Source organism: Camelus bactrianus, chromosome 8, assembly GCF_048773025.1.
Source record: "Camelus bactrianus isolate YW-2024 breed Bactrian camel chromosome 8, ASM4877302v1, whole genome shotgun sequence".
Classification (NCBI taxonomy): Eukaryota; Metazoa; Chordata; class Mammalia; order Artiodactyla; family Camelidae; genus Camelus; species Camelus bactrianus.
In genome coordinates this window covers 33580638-33599900 of record NC_133546.1, presented here as the reverse complement: position 1 = coordinate 33599900, position 19263 = coordinate 33580638, and the positions used below count along the sequence as shown (strand labels likewise).

The 19263-nt window shown below is 36.3% G+C and overlaps 1 protein-coding gene across 3 annotated transcripts in view; it reads left to right on the top strand.

Annotated features, from left to right (window-relative positions):
* The window catches only part of NKAIN2 (sodium/potassium transporting ATPase interacting 2), an 853276-nt gene that overhangs the window by 751758 nt on the left and 82255 nt on the right, over window positions 1-19263 (top strand). The gene's annotated exons all lie outside the window — the stretch shown is intronic.

The following is a 19263-nucleotide window of genomic DNA, read 5'->3' as shown; positions in this document are numbered from 1 at the left end:
CTCACTAAAGCATGGAAGAGATTTTGAGGGAGAAAAATTCACCACCTCTCTGAATTAAAACCAATAAGAAATGTGACAGAGATTAAAGCATAAAATTAATGTATTTATTCAAACATTTGCTGAAATAATCCTATGTAATAGAGACAGTGTTAGGAACTTCCTAGAAAAACATTAGAAAAAAATTAGAAGAAATGAAGCTCACTGGTCATAAATGCTCTAACTACAATATCTGTATTCCAATTCATGGAATTTAAATAAACAATGTAAGTTGAAATAGGTAACCACAACTGACCAGAATAGTCTATGACTAGTGAATAGCAATGGAAGGCTAATTTTTTCCTCAAAACATCATAATGAAGAAGGAGTGTATATTCCAATATATAACTATAAGGGGAGACCATAATCATCTTACTGTGGGAGAATAATGGATATCATTTGATTAGGAACACAAGACAAGCGTGAGAGCGAGCGAGAGAGAGAGACTGAGAAATAAGTGACCCCACAATCCTTCTGGTTATGTGGTTAGATTCTCCTAATACCAGTTATGAAACAAAATATCTTAATCCTGACAGACTTTCATTATCTGGATAGCTATGATAATTTATATCCTGATAGAACTGGAGGATCTAAAAAATTCGCTACTTACCTTCCTGATGATTTTGCTTGTCAACAGAAAGAGGAAACAACAGGCGGAGTGTTATCTGCACTCAATTCTGGCTACCCAAGAGGAACCAATTAACAGTAAAATGGAAGCATGGCAACTCTCTGCGAATGTGATAATATTATCTTAATATTCGTAACAGCTATGGAAAGAAATGTGTGATTGAGTCACAAATACATCCTCTGCTCTTAAAAATGTTTCTGCTGAAAGACAGATAGGAGCCAATGGCCAAAAGCTCTTACACAAATATTGCTCAGAAAGAAACTAGATGCACCCCAGAACAAAATCTTGATCATACTAAGACATATTTGATAATACTAGGGAGAGTTAGCTTAGTAGATGAATGATCTGGATGCGAAGAGTTCTCTGTGAAGTCTCACTGAAAAGGAATACATATAAAAGATTGGAAGTACTTTAGTTATTATTAAGTAGAACAAGCTACAGCCTTTGAAAAATAAATAGAATAATAAAAATGACTTTTTAGTATGTTCAGAACAAGATACAAATAAGAGAAATCTGCTGTTAAGATGGTTGACAAAGTGGTATCAGATGACATGGAAAATGCAAGAAATTCCAAGCCACTTTCTTGTTCTTGTCTTCTTTGTTATGGACTGATGTGAGGAGAGAGAACCTTGGTAAAAAAGAATTGAACCCTGGGTGGATAAAAGAATATCTAGAAACTCTAAATATATTCAAGTCTCTTGCTTAGTGAATTGCATCCTAGGGTATTGAAAAACTTTGTGAATGAGATTGCTGAGATGCTATCAGTAACTTCTGGGGAATTACTAGGATATAGGCATTGGGAGATTAGAAACAGGCAAACTATGTACTAATTTTCAGAAGCTATAACAAGATTTTTCAGGGAAAAAAAGACAAATAAGCTTTTTAGAGTCACAGTAAAATCATAAGACATACTATTAAACCTAGAATTTTGAACACCTAATGGAGATGGTGATAACTAAGGCTGAAAATAGTAGGGCTGGAAAAGAGTTTATGGAAATAACTTAATTAAGCATGTATTATATATAAGAAAAAAAGAGAAAAAGTCAAAGATAGCATTAAAAGCTATGAAGCAAAAGAGCTAAGCTTAGTGAGAATGTGGACTCACTAAACTGAGGTACCTACAAATTCCTCTACATGTATTGTTGACAGCCTTTGGGTCTTTAAAGAAATTGATGATAATGACAACAAAAACAAGGCAATGATGACTTGGTGATGATGATGATGATGATGATGATGATGATGGTGGTGGTGATGATGGTGTTGGTGATGATGGTGATGGTGATAGGGCCAAGGATCCATGAGCTCCTGAGAACAGGAGCCATTTTTGTTTTGTCCATTGTCATGGTTCAGTGTTTAGTACTTAGTAGGACATCAATATGTTTTAATTTAATTACATAATAACTAATAATAACTCTGTTCAAGAAGTTTCTAAATATCTTACAATGCTTTATTTCACTTCATCACATGCCTTTAAGATCAAGGTAATATTATTACCTCTATTTTACAGATGAGAAAATAAGGCTTAGCCATATCCTTAGTCAAGGTCACCCCCAATTAAGTGGGGAAGTTCTAATTCAAATCCAAGGCTTTCTGATTCAAAGGCTTAAGCTGCCCACTGTTATTATATCTTTTATGCTACTGAGCAACATTCTATCCTGCCTGATTCTACAGCAGCTGAGATAGTTTTCTTTGCTCTATAAAAGACTGGAGGGAAAAAAGAGTAAATGACAGGAAATCCAGGTAGAGAGGTACCAGAAAATCTGGAAATTCTAGAGAACAAAATGAATAAACTGACAGGTTCAAAGAAATTCAGACTCAAGGAGCTGGATGCAGGAATCAAGGCTAGTGGAAGCAGGTAGAAAACTGTCACTGTAAATAAGAGGCCAAAGAGCATGAAGGCACTCAGTGTGGCCACCACAACCACGTGGCACCAGATCGTCACTTGACCCTAACACTTTACTTGGGATAATGAATGCCCAAATGAAAAAAAAAAAAAAATAGGGTTAAATTAAATTAAACTAAATTAAATTAATAAAATGACTGAACTTGTTAAAGGGAGTTTTCTCTTTTTATACCTTGTTTTAAGAAACTCTACTGTTAAATGGAATAGCATCACATCTAACTATATAAGAAAAGAGATCAAGTTTCACGGTAGGTAGTGAAAAAGAGGCTTAGATCTTAAGTTACAGTGTTTGAGGGTTTTTTGTCTTAGTTATACTTGAAATATTTATCTCTGCCTTATGTAAAGAAATAGTAGAGATAGGGGAAAAAACTCCAATATATACATGACAGAGTGAACATTTAAAATAATAACATTAGTGTACATTTATGGATGCTATGAATCAAACACTCCAAAGCAACACTTTACAAAGCTCATTTAATCCTCACAGCAATCCTCAGATATAGGTGTTATTATGATCCCTCTTATATAGATAAGGAAATTGAGGCTCAGCAAGATTAAATTCCTTGTATTTGGTCGTGGCTATTAAGCAGAGAAGCAAACTTTCAAATCCAGAAAACTCTTAATCACCCTAATAATAATAAACTGGTATTAAGCTTTGTTCCCTCCTAAGAAAGCCTGTAAGAATAGCCTCAGAGTATGGGATAGGATTGATATGGTTTAATAGAGATCAAATAAAATGCCTCATAGATTTTTAGTTGACAGCCAGTCTAATAGGGGTCAACATGTGCTGAAGGTTTCAAATAAAGACAAAACAAGTTTAAGTGCATTGAAATCTTTCAGAATTTCAAACAATAGAGGTGGTTAGCACTCACCCCTCACATTTGGAGTACTGTGGTCACTTCTGAACATCACATGTTAGGTGGAACATTAGGAAATGGAAATACAACTTAAAGATGGAGATGTGGAAGAGATTTTCAGAGCCATCGTGCATGAAAAATCATATCCTTGAGCCGAGTAAACTCAAGAGATTAGGTTGACTGTCTTCGAATATTCGAAAGGCTGTCACCCGGAAGAGGTGTAAGGTTTACTCTGTGTAGTTCCAGGGGTAGGAGGCAAAATTTTACGCTGAATGAAAAATAATTCTGATCATCAAAACCACTTCAAAATATAATGCAAGTGAGCACTCCATCATTATCAAGATTCAAGGAAACATCTGGTCACCTGCCAGAGATGACTATGAGGAGGATAAGCAAGGGACCTGGAGGAGTTTTATCTCCAAGAAGCCTTTTTGCTCATTTAGCAAATTTGAAATTGACTTGGACAAGGTCTAGCTGTTCCTGAGGCCCAACTACATCATCCTCAAGAGCTTCTCCTGAATGAGTCCTTTCTGTCAATGTAACTTTTCCTCCTGAAGATCATATACCTGACCCTGACACGTCATTTCCAGCCCTTTCAAATGTCTGCTTTGTGAACCCCTTCAATTGCTCTACCTTCAAGGGATTGAGATGTAATCTGTATAACTGCTGAAGCTGAGGGAGCTAAATCAAGCTAAAGCCTCTTGGTTTCCTTTAAAAAACAGCCCAGAGTTATGAATAGAGCCATAAGCACAGTCATGAGTTATTCAACCAGAGGTAGCTCTTTGATTGATAAATCAATTTTCAGGAATATATTAAATGATTAATGAATCTGTCATATCAACTAGGACACTTGCTAATTGTTTTCAAGGTTCCAATAAATGTAATGGCAATTAATTGCACCTGCTAGAATCCACTTCATGCTTGGAGCTGGCATGGAGTTGAACGTTCATTTTTCACTGGCGAAAAGACCTTTGTCTATGCTGCGGCTTTCTCCACACCTGCCTGATATAGAAAAACAATATGTGTGTTCAGCAGACTCCTGCTTATCAATGGCTATAAATTTAAAGCCCTTGCAGTCCTTTCTACAAACAAAGGTGAGAAGAAGTTTTGCAGGGCACCCAGGGAAGAGAGTGGTGTACTTACAAATCTAATTTCCATCTGCGTGTAGTATATTGTGGCTCCCTGAGGCAGGCCTTGATATCACAAAAGCAATTTCTGGCAGATTGGAAGGATTATTCCCTTCTGGGTTTCCAGCATCTGACAGGAGATCAGAGTGGAGGTCCTCCTCTCCAGGGACTGGCAGCTTCATGAAGCAGATGGGACCTGACAGGTTATTTCCAAGAAACGGAGGCTCCGAAGCAGGAAGCAGGTATGCCTGACTGAGTAATGGGAGTCTCCTCATTTGAACTGGGAGAGCCAGAGCCCAGCTGTGGCAGGCGGCATTTATTCATGTCAGAGGAGCGATGCCAGTATCCCAGGACCCTTGAGAAAACAGAATGGTTCAGGGTGCTGAGCACCCAGGCTACGGAATTCATTAGGCAGTTTCACCCTGTTAATGCCATCCACTTCCTGCAAATGCTCTGAAAAAGTGGGTTTCATTCCATTATACCCGGTGCCCTTCACCCTTGAAGCTCTCTCCAGGACAGACAGTTTCCGTTTTCTTTTCTCCTAGCTGGGTCACGCCTGCTACTTTCCCTAATTTGTAGCTTTAACTACTATATATAAAATAGATAAACAACAAGGTCCTAACGTATAGCACAGGGAACAATATTCAATATCTCGTAATAGCCTATAATGAAAAAAGAATATGAAAAGGAATATATATATATATATATATATATATATATATATATATATATATATATATATAACTGAATCACCATGCTGTACACCAGAAATTAACACAACATTGTAAACCAACTATACTTCAATAATAATAATAATAATAATAATAGAATGAGAATCAGCTGTAGAGTCTCTCTCCACCCTCCAGAACAAGGTGCAGCAGGCTTGGGGTGGGGTGAAGGGGTCAGGGAGGTCACATGGCCTGCCAGCCCTAACATGGTTGCTCGGCCACCTCTTTGAGGAAGAGGTGTCTGGTGCTCTGTATATGGCTAGGTTAAGGAAATATGGCTGTTAAAGGAGATATGCCCTGAAATAATTTCACTGCACATTTTTTTGCCCAGAATAAGAGCAATGTCTACAAGCAGAGCCCTTGTTTGGGCTATTCCTTGATATTTTCCTGTCAACTTGATAAAGTTTCTTTTTGTTTCCTCTTTTCATGGCAATAGGCTCTGAAATCAAGGATTTGAGGTCTATTGGTAAACAAAGGTTATTTTTTAAAACACACACATGGGGATAACCTAAGATGCTAAAAGAAGCTAGACACTTGTATAATTAAGACTTCATCTTGCTTTGTGATTATAGTTCAAGGTTCAGGACATAATATTTAGGTAATGGACATTCTTTTGACTTCTGCACATATCTACTGCACCCACAAGGTACAGGAATTACAGGGTAGTTTCCACCTTGGGTTCCCATGTAAACTTTTATATATTACTCCCTAAAGCAGGGAAGCTGGGGGGAGCTTTATGAATGGGCAGAGCCAGAGACACTTGAGTCCAAACTGTGGTGTGAGGAGCACTAAAACTGCCGAGTCTGAGAATATCAGCTGTGATCCTGGAATAAAGAGATGGTTCCTTAGGAAACATGCCGTTGCCCCACTTCAGTCTAAACACAACTGAATGCTGATCCCTTTAAAACATGAGTTTTATTGTATCGCTCCTCTCCTTAAAAGCCTGCAGTGGCTCCCCCATGTTATTTCGTTACAGCCGAAGCCAAATTCAGTGTGGTGTCTACATCACCTTCATTATCTGGTTCTGTTATCTCCGTGCCCACTTCTCCTGGAATGTGCCAGGAGCACGCCAGTCTTAGGGCTTGGCCTGGGCTCTTCCCTCTGCCTGGAACTCTCCCCCTCGATTATTCCCCATGGCCTTTTCCCTCACCTCTTTGTTTATTTTTTTAAGACTTTATATTTTTTTTTAATTGAAGTGTAGCCAGTTTACAATGTTGTATTAATTTCTGGTGTACAGCATAGTGATCCAGTTATACACATATATACATATGTCTTTCTGTATTCTTTTTCATCATAGGCTATTACAAGGTATTGAATATAGTTCCCTGTGCTATACAGTAGGACCTTGCTGTTTATCTGTTTTATATACAGTAGTTAGTATAGATTCCCTCACCTCTTGCTTTCTTTTTCTCCATAGCACTTGTGCTGTCTAACATACTATATATTTTGCTAATTTGCCTTGTTTATGGTCATCTTCTCTGCTGGGTGATAAACTCCATGAAGGCAGGAATACAAAATACAAAATACTTTGATTCTCTGCTGTATTCCTAGCATCTGGAACAGTGCCTGGCACATAGTAGGCCTTCAGTAAATATTTGTTGAGTGAATGAATGAATGAATGAATGCCATCATATATGTGTAGGTGTAGCTAAACAAGTGTTATCTTGTAAAATTGTAGTGCAAGGTAACATCTTAATCAAAGAGAAAGGTGCAGAACTGTTGTACACACATCTAGTTTTGAGCCCTGCTCTGTTACTCTCTCATTATTGTTTAATTTACTCACAATTAAAGTGGGATATAAAAAGCTTGCAGCTTTTCTAAGAATTTTTGAGATAAATTATGAAAATTGTTTTATAAATTGTACTGCTAGTAAATGTTCATTAGTCTTCTCTCCACTGATGTCACCTTATATAACAATACATTTTCCCAGTGTTTAAGGATATTGTTGAGACCCAATAAATACATGTGATGTATCAAGTGAATGGCACAGCAATTACTCAAAATAATTTGGAATTCCTCCTTTGGAGAAGCCAGATATTGATTTTTGAACCCAAAGGGCATTACTCACTGTGATTACTAGTCATATTCATTTGCTTTGAATTCTAATAACTTTTGAAACCCCTCAAAAATAAAATTCAGCCCCTAAAGAAGTTATTTCCACTGTTCAAGAGAAAATATCAAAACTTTCTAAAACAATTCCAGAGTGACAGTAACAATCATTGTAATAATAATAAGCACTACAATCAATAGACATATTTAGAGCATGTATAGATCCACCCTGGGTAACGACCTTGAAAGGAATAGCACTAATTCAGCCACATTATATTAGCAAGTATATCTCTCCCAGCAGGATGATTGGGACGCTACAATTAAAAGCCTGTATTTATGAATTAATCGTGTGTTCTGGGATTCATAAACACGAGAGGGTGGCGCACTCCCATTCTGACCATCAGTAAAGCACTCTGCCTGCTCTATAGGAGGAAGGTCAACGTTGGATTTTTTTCTGTAAAATAAAAGAGTAAAGGGGAGTGAGGAGGGAAGCTGACTGTTCAGAATTCTAGTAGAGATGTGACTCCCAGGCATGTTCACAAATGATCTCTGAGTTACATTTTATCTCTGAGGACATATCTACTTAATATTGTAGAAGGAAGAAGAATCCTGGGATTATTGTGACATTTAATAACCAAATTATTTTTTAACAACTTATTGAGACATAATTCACATACCATAAAATTCATCCATTTCAAGGGTACAATTCAATGACTTTTAATGTAATCACAGTTGTGCAACCATAACAATAGTTTAAGTTTGGAACATTTTTATCACTCCAAATAGAGGTCTGTGCCCATTAGCAGTCGCCCCCACCCCCATCTCTGCCTCCCCAGCCCCTGGAAACCATAAATCTGCATTCTAGCTCTATAGGTTTGCCTACTCTGGATATTTCATGTAAGTGTAATCATACAGTATGTGATCTTTTGTGACTGACTCCTTTTATTTAGCATAAAGTTTTTAAGGTTCATCCATGTTGTACTATATCAGTACTTCATTAATTTTTATCAGCAAATATGTTCCGTTGCAGAATGTGCCACATTTTGTTTATTCATTCATCAGTTGATAGACATTTGGATGTTCCTACTTCTTGGCCACTCTGAATAATGCAGCTGGGAACATTTGTGCGTGACTTTTTGTTCATTGTCTTTTAATATCAGGTACTATGAGAAAAATCATAAACTTTGCAACTATGCCATCTAGCACTCAAACCCCAATTTGCTGTACGGTTTTGCATACAATGTTTAACTTCTCTGTGGCTCTGTTTCCTCATCTGCAACATGTCCTAGCAGAAAATAAGTGCTAAGAAAATGATGTTTATGTAGGAGATTCAAAAAACTTACGAACATTTTATCCTGTCTGTCTTCACAGCTATCTTACAAGATGGCTGGTTGAGAAGGACTTCTCTTAGTCAAAACAAATAACCTAAATTTTGTGGTAAAATTTGAAGAACTAAAAAGCTGCAGTCCATAATGTTTGTTAATACTGTAAAAATTCAATTTAACATGCCATTTTTGACAAATGAAAATGACTGACTAGTAAAGATTTAAATATGAGTTTAAATGTAATTTTATTGCATTTTTTGTGTGTACTAATTTATCAATGTAGAAGGAAAAAGGAGAAATTGTGGTGTGTTTTATCATCTATCTTAGTCACATAGACTATTTTTTTCAGTAACATTCTTAGGATAAATTGCTAATTTCTATTTTGTGTCAAAATCAATTTTTATGTAGCAGACTTGGTCTCAACCTATTCCATAAAACTGAAATTTACTATATTCAAGTGCTGATGACAATGATTCAAATTTTAATAGGAGAATATATGGGAAATGTTTTTCTTTCTTTTTTTTTTTTTTCCTGACTATGGTACATTAAGTCTCCAGAGGGGGCAAATGTTTAGCAACATGTTACTTATCACTATGTGACTGTATTAGAATCTAACTCAGAAATGTCTTTTACAATCAGCAATGACTTCTTCCTGAATTGCTCCTACCAGGCAGTCATAAGCAAATTCTGTACCTTTTGAGACAATCTGTAGACAAATAGTTTTCTTTATTTATGATCTGCTTTACTAAGGTAAAGTCAGCCCAAGAGGACTTTTATTACTTTCCAAGGACATCATCATTTTTCCCTCCCGTTTGTACCCTAAAGAGAGCTTTCTCTTCCTGGAACGTAAACACCACAGCAGACCTATAAACCAGATATTTCTGTTCATTAAACCTATCCTGCTAATCAAGAGAAATAGGGAAGTTTGTGTGCACTGGCACACTATTAATATTGAGACTTATTCTTTCTCGTTCGCATTATAATGGAATTGTTCCCCCATGGTTCATTCATCACTTTAAAAAATTAAGCCAATTTAGAAATATAATTTGAATGTATAATTGAATTTGTCAGTTGATCTTAGCCTTTACAAGTTAATCAAATAACAGAGACTTAAGGAAGTTTCCCACACACGCTCTCTCATTTATGGGCAGCCAATCATCCCCTAAAGAGAATGTCAGGTTCTTTTAGGACGTTATGTTGATTAGATCTTCATTTTTTCTCTTTAGAGGACTGAATTATTTTTCCCCAGCAATCAGAATTCCTGCTATCAGTCAAACTGAAAGAAAGAAAATGGCATCATTTTAGCTAAAATATTAGAAATGACAAATAAGTGAAATATGTTAACGAGTGGAAAAGAAATGTGTAATTAAGCAGTACAAGGACCACATGTCAGATTCTTCTATAGTAATAGATGGGTGGAGAACTTACACTTTTTGCAAAGACCAACATAGCTGTCAGGAAATTTTAGTCCTCTTTATGATTCCCTGGACTCCTTGAGGACTTCACACCTCAACCAGCAACTGACAAGTTAGTTGTTGTTGTTTTTCACTAAATATAGGAGAGTAGATCGATTAATTGTAAGCTCTGGCAAATTAAGTGGAACAAATTATAATGGGAAAAAGATATATGCATGGTTTAAATGATGTAAATATATGCAAAAATAGGTTTATTTAGGATCTTGAAATATCTAAATTGCTACCTTTCAAATACTCCTCAGCCCTGTGTCAAGCACATTTTGAAATTTCTAGTGGCAATGTGTGCCCTTCTGAAAATAACATCTACTTCCTAGTGTTCCAGTGGTGCACTAGGTGTAGAATACTCTTTACATTTTCTCTAGAGACCTAGGAGGCTGGCCAAGATGAATGCTTTAGTCCTGCTTTGTGCGTGCAAAGAAGCACCTTGGCTCTAGATGACCTCCCCTCCCCAGAGCCCAGAGAAGCTCGGGAGAGAGACTGTTCCATTTGGAGGAAAGAATGGGATGATCTAGAAGCTTCAATATGAGAACATTTCTAGACTCTCTCCCAGTATTGGAATTTGTGTTCTTTATCCTCAGCAGTATAGTGAGATTGCCAAAGTTACTATGTCAAGAAATATTAGTCACCTTTTTGTTCATAAAATCATTATCATTAACTCATTTTATGAATAAGAGTGTGCAGGGCAAGAGCAATGACATGAACCTCGTTTTACATTTGGCATTTCTGAAACTGATAATAAAACATTCAGCATTTCAGTGCTAGCACAGGTCCAGTCACATGACAGGATTTTGACTATGATACCCACCCATTTTCTCTTAGGTCTTGGGAGTATGGAAAGTTGGAATGTCTCTCAGACATTTTACCTAATTCACTCTCTGATGCAAAGTGCACATGAAAAGATTAAGGATATCGCAAACCTACCAGGTGCCAAGTTTTACCTGTGAATTACAAATATGTTTTACATATGTTATGTTACATTCAATTCTCTTGGGTTATCAACATTTCTCTCTTCACTGAGTCCTTTCCTTCAGTTTAGTCTTTTACAAGACATTTCCTTTCAAAAAAAGAAATCCTTTTATCTTTGTTCTCCTTCCAACCACTGTCCATCCCCACTTCCCCTTCACAGCCAATATAAGATAAAATTTACTGTCTTAACTGCTTTTAAGTGTACAGTTCAGGAGTGTTAAGTACATTCACATCAATGTGCAACCAGCCTCCAGAACTCTTTTCACCTGTACCAAATAAACAACTCCCCCATTCCTCTTCCCCAGTTGGCTCCTGACAAACATCATTCTACTTTCTGTCTCCATGAATTTGACTACTTTAGGTCCTATTAGTGGGATCATAAAATATTTGTCCATTTGTGTGGCTTGTTTTATTTAGTATAACATCCCCAAGGGTCATCTAAGTTGTAGCATGTGTCAGAATTTCCTTTCTTTTTAAGATTGAATAATATTTCATCATATGTATATACCACAGTTTGCTTTTCCATTCATCCATTTCATCGTCAATGAATACTGGTGTTGCTTCCACCTCTTGGCTATTGTGAATAATGCTACTGTGAACATAGGTATACAGATATGTCTTTAAGACTCTGTTTTCAATACTTTCGAATATATATCCAAAATGAAATTTCTGGATCATATGGTAATCCTAGTTTTAATTTTTAAGTAATTACCATACTGTTTTCCATGCTAGCTGCACCATTTTACATTCCCAACTGTGCACCAGGGTTTCTCCACATCCTTACCAACACTTATTTTCTTTCTTTTTTTATAGTAGCCATCCTAATAGCTATGAAGTAGCAGTTCATTTTTAAACCTATGATTTTAGACAGCCTTTCAAAGTGTGGTTTGCAAATGCCATACATCAGAATCACTTAATTAACATATTAGAAACATTCCGATTCCTGAATTAAATATCTGGAAACTGGATCTCAACATATTTTAACAAGTTCCTCAGATGATTCTCTTGAGGAGTTTTGACATTGAACTCAGTTCATTGGATGGATGTGGTGTTAAAGCAATTCAAGTTAATAAAGAAAACACCTCGCCAGTCCTATAGATAGTGTTGAATAGAACACTTGCTATCAAAACTCACTTTTAATCTGGATAAATAGAGAATCCATGGAAATAACTAATAATTTGTCAACCTCTTGATGTGTAATTTTGCAAATATAACTAAGTCCTTGAGCCACATGGGGACACTTTACAGTGCTTGTTGAATGTTACTGTTACCACCACTGAATTGATGGAAAATTATAAGCACTTTCATTATGTTCATTTCATGAGCGTGTGTGTGTGAGTGAGACATATAATGAGCTCTGACTTACTTCTGCACTGGCAATGATTTTTATTTGTATCTATTTCCTTTCTTTTGAACAGTACAAGTCAGAGTTGAAATTTTGGCTCTTTTCCGATGTTTTGAGTCCCTCACACTGACTACCACGCTAGGCGCTGTTCATTTTCTATAAACAGAGTACACAGTGCCTTAGACCTTAGCTTTTTGGGAAGGTGCTTGTTTATTATGAGAGAAGACCTTAGGAACCAAAATGAAATTGTGTCCAAAGTGACAGCAGGTAGGGACATGAGCCGAACAGGAATAAAATCAGTTTCCACTGTGTATGAAGAATAAGCTAAAAGGTGCTTAATGTCAAGATTTGAATTAAGAAGCTTTAGTTTAGGCCAAAGGATTTTTAAAAATTCAGACTACTTATACTGATTTTGCATCAGCAAAATTAGATTTGTGAAATCATGTATAAGCAGGCCCTTCACTTCCAAAATACTGGGCATCTTTCCAAACCTAGTCTTCAAATTTATTGTGTTTCTGTAGTTCTTTGCTGGTACTTTTGTGCTTCTGAAACCCGGTCTGCTTTCAGCAATTAATAAAAATGTTATGGGTTTTGATTTGCATCACTGCAGCATATGAACTAAATTACTTTTCATCTGCAGGTTTAAAGCAGAATAGAACTCTTTGTGATAAAGTTTCATACTGTTCAGCTATGAGTCACTGAACCGTGGAATCCAATGAGCCAACACCAAGGCAGCCAGGAAGAGTGGCTGTCTTTTGTTCCAGTTTATATCATTCCAGCTAAACAGTCTGCTCTTCTAGGAGGTTTTAAATGCTAAGCCCCTATGTGGCTTTTAGAAATTGATGAATAATTTTCTGACCAAAGCAACCACTGAGCTATACCAGAACACAGCAAGGGATGGCCCCACGACTTGTCTGTCATAGCTTAACAAGTGCAGTTGCCAATTCAGTGTGGAAAACTTTGCTCTCAGGGGTATTTAAAGAACAGATATTAGAGGTGATGATTATCTTTACTAGGATATAATTCACATTCTCGGTTCAGTGCCTTCACCCAAGGGTAAAATCAAAGTTATTTCTCCTTCTACTGGGTGTCCCTGCCTTTCTTCATTGCTTCTTCCATTTGCTCTAGTTCAGTTTAATATAGTTACTGTCTCAACATCATTACAAAGATAGGGAGCAATTCATTAATAATATAAGAATTAAGGATAGAGATTATGTTTTATTTATATGCATACCTCTCGGTGTTTGGCACAGTTTGTTACATGTAATAAAGAATCAAACTCTAAATGCATGAATTAATTAAGCAGAGTTTGCTGGGTTAGTTTTGTCTTGGTTTTAATAGTCCCCTTTGGTCCATAAATCCTTTCACAGACCTTGGCCTTCACTTTCTTGTTCTTCTGAATAATCTTCCCTAAATTCCTGCAGTCCCAGGTTGAGATACTCTCTTTTAATAGCTATTTTATCCTCTTAGAATGGAAGAATCACTTATAAAACTGAAATGATTTTTGGTGCAACTCTCTCACAAACTCCGCTACAATTTGCCTAAAGTCTACTAGGAATTCTGTCTTCTCCCTTTCTTCTCTCTATAGCTTTTGGCTTAGACCCACTTTCTGCATTTTTCCAAATGAGCCATTATGTTCACTAGCTGTCTTGAATTACCCACTGTGCCTCCCATCACCCACAAATATCCCACTCTTAGGTCACAATTTGGATGCTGGCAAACTGACTCGGGTGTTTGCTTTGAGCTATGTTTGAGGGCTCTCACCACCCCAGAATATTTCTGTTCCCTGTTCTGTTTATAGTTCCTTTTCAAAAAGAGGACTTCTGGTGTTTCCTAGCTTTCCCTGAATATCATATGCCAAGTTGATTTTCCTTTATCACCCATCCCTGGCTGTGACAGTTCCTTTAAAGCAAGAGTATTCCACAGGGTACAAGGGGGTTGTGTTCTGAAAGTCTAAGCAGGTCTTTACACGCTAGAACACTACTCCAAATAAAAACTAAGACGGAAGCTTTGTGGGGGCAGGGACTTCTTTTACTTTCTTTATTACAGCTAGAGCTAATCATCTACCTGCCTTACATGCAAGAAGAGATCTTGAATCACTGCTTCCTCTGTGTCTATATAACAATATAACACTAGATCGCGTCTATGGAACTATAAGCAGTGTCTACATAACAGTGTCTGTAAAGTCCACATACAATAAACACACAAGAAGTACTGAATTAACGTTGGTTGTTAGATTGACTATAATAAATGAATCTCAGGCAATGCTTTAAAGGCCTACTCTACTTAGCCTACATGCAGGTGCATCATCATTCTAATAGTGTCATACACTGTAACCTCCATTTATCAACGTATTTCTCATGAAAAGTCTATAGAACTTCAAAATAGGTATAAAAGACATGCATCTTTCTCTGCTACAATTTTAGCACAATGTCCAGCTCTCCCTTTACTGTCTCTATCTCTCCCTTTATCTCTTGAGTGGAAATAGCCTCCCTCAATCCTACTGAACCTCTGGGCATTCCAGACAGGAAGAGATCATTAGAACATACTAGGTACCGCAGAAAAAAAGAGCAAGGAGTGGAGATTTAGGTTTTTACAGGGAGATGAGGAATAGGACAGAGTTTGGTGACATGAGAAACAGGAGGGAAGTTAAGCACAGGGCTAGGGCTGGGAGGGAAATAAGAACAGAAGGTTGGATAATGGTGATGGATGGAAGAGGGGATATTTGCATGGTCACTACGTGCCAAGACTGAGATAAGCATGCTAAATGATTAGCTCATTTAGTCCCTATAGGAGTCTAGCAAATTTGTATTATTACTCCCTATTATATAGATGAAGAGACTGTGACTGAAAAATATCCCTTTTCTGTAGTTCCCCATTAAAAAAATAATGGCACAGGTGAGTACCAGTAAAACCGTGCTAATGAAATCTGAATAGGATCGGTAGATTGCATCAATGTCAGTATCCTGGTTGTGATAGTTTACTGCAGTTTTGCAAGATATTACCTTTGGGGTAAACCATGTAAAACAATGCACCCTCTATTTTTAGGAATTCTTCATTTATTTTAGGAATATCTATTTATGTTATAAATATTAGCCCTTTGTCATATATGTTGTGAATATTTTTACCCAGTTTTTCATCGGTCTTTTCTCCTTGTTTATGGTGTTCTTGGTGATGGAAAAAAATTTAATTTTCTGTGGCCAAAATTATTAAGAGTTTTTAATTATTATGCCTGGAATTTTGAGTCATAGAAAGCCCTTCCCTACACCAGTGTTAAAGAGCAGTTTACCCACGTTGTCTTTGGTACCTGTGTGGTTTCATTGCTTACATTTAGATACCTACATCCATCCGTTCTCAGGATATAGTGCAAGTTCAGTCTCTTAGGAAAACTGCTGAGAGGTTTCGAGATGACATTTTTTACTCATTAGTCATGAAAGGTTTTCTTAGCACATTGATCTACGCACATTTTTTCCCTGCATGATCAGTACCAGATAACTAATGGTATTTGATTGTTGCTCCTGCAGGCCTTCCACAGAAAGAATGCAATCAGGAACAAACTTTCAATGACCAGTAAAATTATCATTAGTTCCCTAGACTCATGGGATCTTTGTCAGAGCTGTCTGGATTAGAATGTGGTTTTAAATTCACATGAATTTCTAATGCAGACAAAGAAGTTATCAACTGGCTCCTTTTAAAAAATCTTGAGGAATTTCTACACTGGAAGTATGGATTATATTATCTGTGGCTGTTTTGGGGGTTTGGCTTGGTAAGAGGAAGACAATAGTCATGGCAAAGTAGATCATAAAGTCAAGAGCTTTGTGGGCACCTGGTAAGCATTCAGCTCACCTTGGATGAGAAGTCAGTATTTTGCTAGCAACTTCTCACCCCAAGTACTGATTTCTGCTCTACGTATATTACTACATTATGTACAGCATTTATTTTAAGAAATATATTGCATATTACTTATCACCACTTCTAGATGTTGCAGAACAACGCTTAGTAGTTAGGGCAGTAGATGTGTCAATCCACACATCATTAGCAAATTGCCATTATTTAAGTCATACCTCTCTCATAAAGAACAGCAATATAATGAGGTTGAGATAAGGGACTGAGCTGAAGTAGAAATAAAACACCATAAATAACAGCATAAAGTAAGTTAAAATCAATTTCAATTTCTAATGGATCATTTGGGAATCTTCCAACTTTAATATCTAATTTGCTTTCCCAGTGAATAGAGCTAAATACAGGGAAATCTTTATATTTATTTTGCTGTTCTTTTGAAATTTACATTGTATAACAATGAAAACTGTTACAGGAAGTATTTTCATAAAAAATAAACATATACATAGATATAAAATATTCAACAGAATCTTAAATTTCCACTATCATAAATTTTAAGACTATAGCAATAATTATAATGAATTATTGAAGTCAAAACACTTTTGTCATCAACTAGGATTAGAACAGTATATTGTAGAATTATTTGTATCACAAACAGAGGTGGCTCTTACAAATCACCAATACGCACAAGAGGAACTTAATTTCTTCAGCATCCAGTTCAACTTTAACTTTTTATGAGTATATTTCCATAAGAAATCCAATGTAGCCAACTCTTGCTTTTTGCATATTGTAGTATCTTTGGAGCTGTTTAATCCAAGGTAGTTCCTGGAACTATCATTCCATCTCCACCTGTTGGTTGGTGTGTAGAAAGAATGCAAAAACTACGTTAATTTTGCCTAAACTTGAAGCTACACATTCTCAGATCAGAACGTTAAAGATAAATGTAGTAAGTTAAATTTAATTAATTATGCAAACCAATTAGTAAGAAACTAGCTATTTTGGCAATATATAGCTATGATGATTTTCAAAGTTACCATAATTACAAGAGTAATTTTGACATTACAAAATGGATCATAAAATGCATTCAAAAGGTTAACACAATTCATATTTAGATTATCTCCCTTTGGATTATTTATACTACTGATCCCCATATATAAATGTGTTTAATTGATCCTTGGGTATAAGTTAAAGTGCTATAAAATTAAATATTTTGATAACAACTTTCTATTTGGAAAATAACCCAATATCTGATTAACTGGAATGCAAGGATTTTGCCACCTTTAAAATGGGTATTATTTCTATTTATTATAACAATTATTTTAAAAGTTAAGATAACTACTACACACAGAAGAGAGTGGCTAAGAAAATTTTTAAACAGGCAAACCAAATTCCAACATGGATCTGAAAAACAGGAAAAATTTGCTGGTGAGAATGCAAACTGGCATGGCTACTTTGGAAAACAGTTGACAATTTCTCACAAAACTAAACAGTCTTGCCGTATCATCCAGTAGTCATTCTACTAGGCATTTACCCACCTGATTTGAAAACTTATGTCCGCACAAAACCTACACACTGTTTATAGATGCCTTATTCAACATTGCTAAAAATTGGAAGCAGCCAACATGTCCTTCAATGGAGAATGGATAAACAAACAGTGATATGTCCAAACTATTGAATATTATTCAGAATTAAAAGAAAATGAGCCACAAAAGGCATGGATGGATCTTAAATGCATATACTAAATGAAAGAGCCATTTAGAAAGGCTGTGTACTGTATGATTCCGATTATATTGCATTCCAGAAAAGACAAAACTATAGCACAGTGAAAAATATCAGTAATTGCCAAGAGAGAGTGGATATAGGGGGTAAAACTGAATGGGTAAATTTCAAGGGCTACTTGAGGTTGGTGAGACTATTCTTTATGATATAGTAATGGAGGATACATGAAATTATACATTTGTTAAAACCCATACCATATTGCAGCATAAAGAGTAAACCTTAATGTATGAAAAAATGTTTTGAAGGTTCAGCAATGCCAGGAAGAAATGCAGCCTGCGAGGAGAGAATTGAACCATTACAAATGTATGAAACAACTTCACTGAAGGGAATGGGGGAAAGGTGCTAAGTAACTTTGGAAATGAGTCTGTGAGACTGAAAAAAAAAAGAAACTGTGCATAAGCATTGTACTCTAGTTGATAAAGTTGCTTCCTGAGGGGGCAAAGTTTAATAATTCTGATATTGCTACACATGTGTACTGAAATTGAACAATTAAGAAAATGGCTGTAGATAATAGGAGTGAGATTTCTCACTGCAGTAGCGGGAGGTTACAGATAAAAGAGAAGAGAAGATCATTAGAATGATCTAATCTATTAGCGTTGGCGATATCAGTACAAACCCCTGTTTAGCTTAATATAGATACATATAGTTATATATATAAATATATATTCAGTTATGCATATACACACATGTATACATACATACATATACACATGTTAGTATATACACATATATTTCCTTGCTGTTAGCTAAGAGGACCTAAAGAAATGACATGCCCATAGAAATGAGTACATCTTATGCCAAGACACTAGCTTCTAATCCATTCCCCACTAAGAAAAACCAGGGTTCCTTGAAAAAATAAGTGATTCTAGGACTGGGACAGGAGATATTAAGTGAGCCTGGAATACTGTGTAATACCAAAGTAAGGAAATGTATACATATGTTTAAAACCAACAATTGGGGGCATGTTAAAAATGCAAGCACCAACTATTAATGGCCAACGTTGGAACAATTTACACAATAAAATAAAGTAGTTGTATTAATCTGGTCTGGCTGCCATAATAAAGTATCATAGATTAGGAGGCTTAAAAACAGGCACTTGTTCTCTCACAGTTCTGGAGGCTGGATGTCTGAGATCAGGCTGCCAGCATGGTCGAGCTCTGGTGAGAGCTCTTTTCCTGGCTTGCAGATGGCTGCCTTCTTGCTGC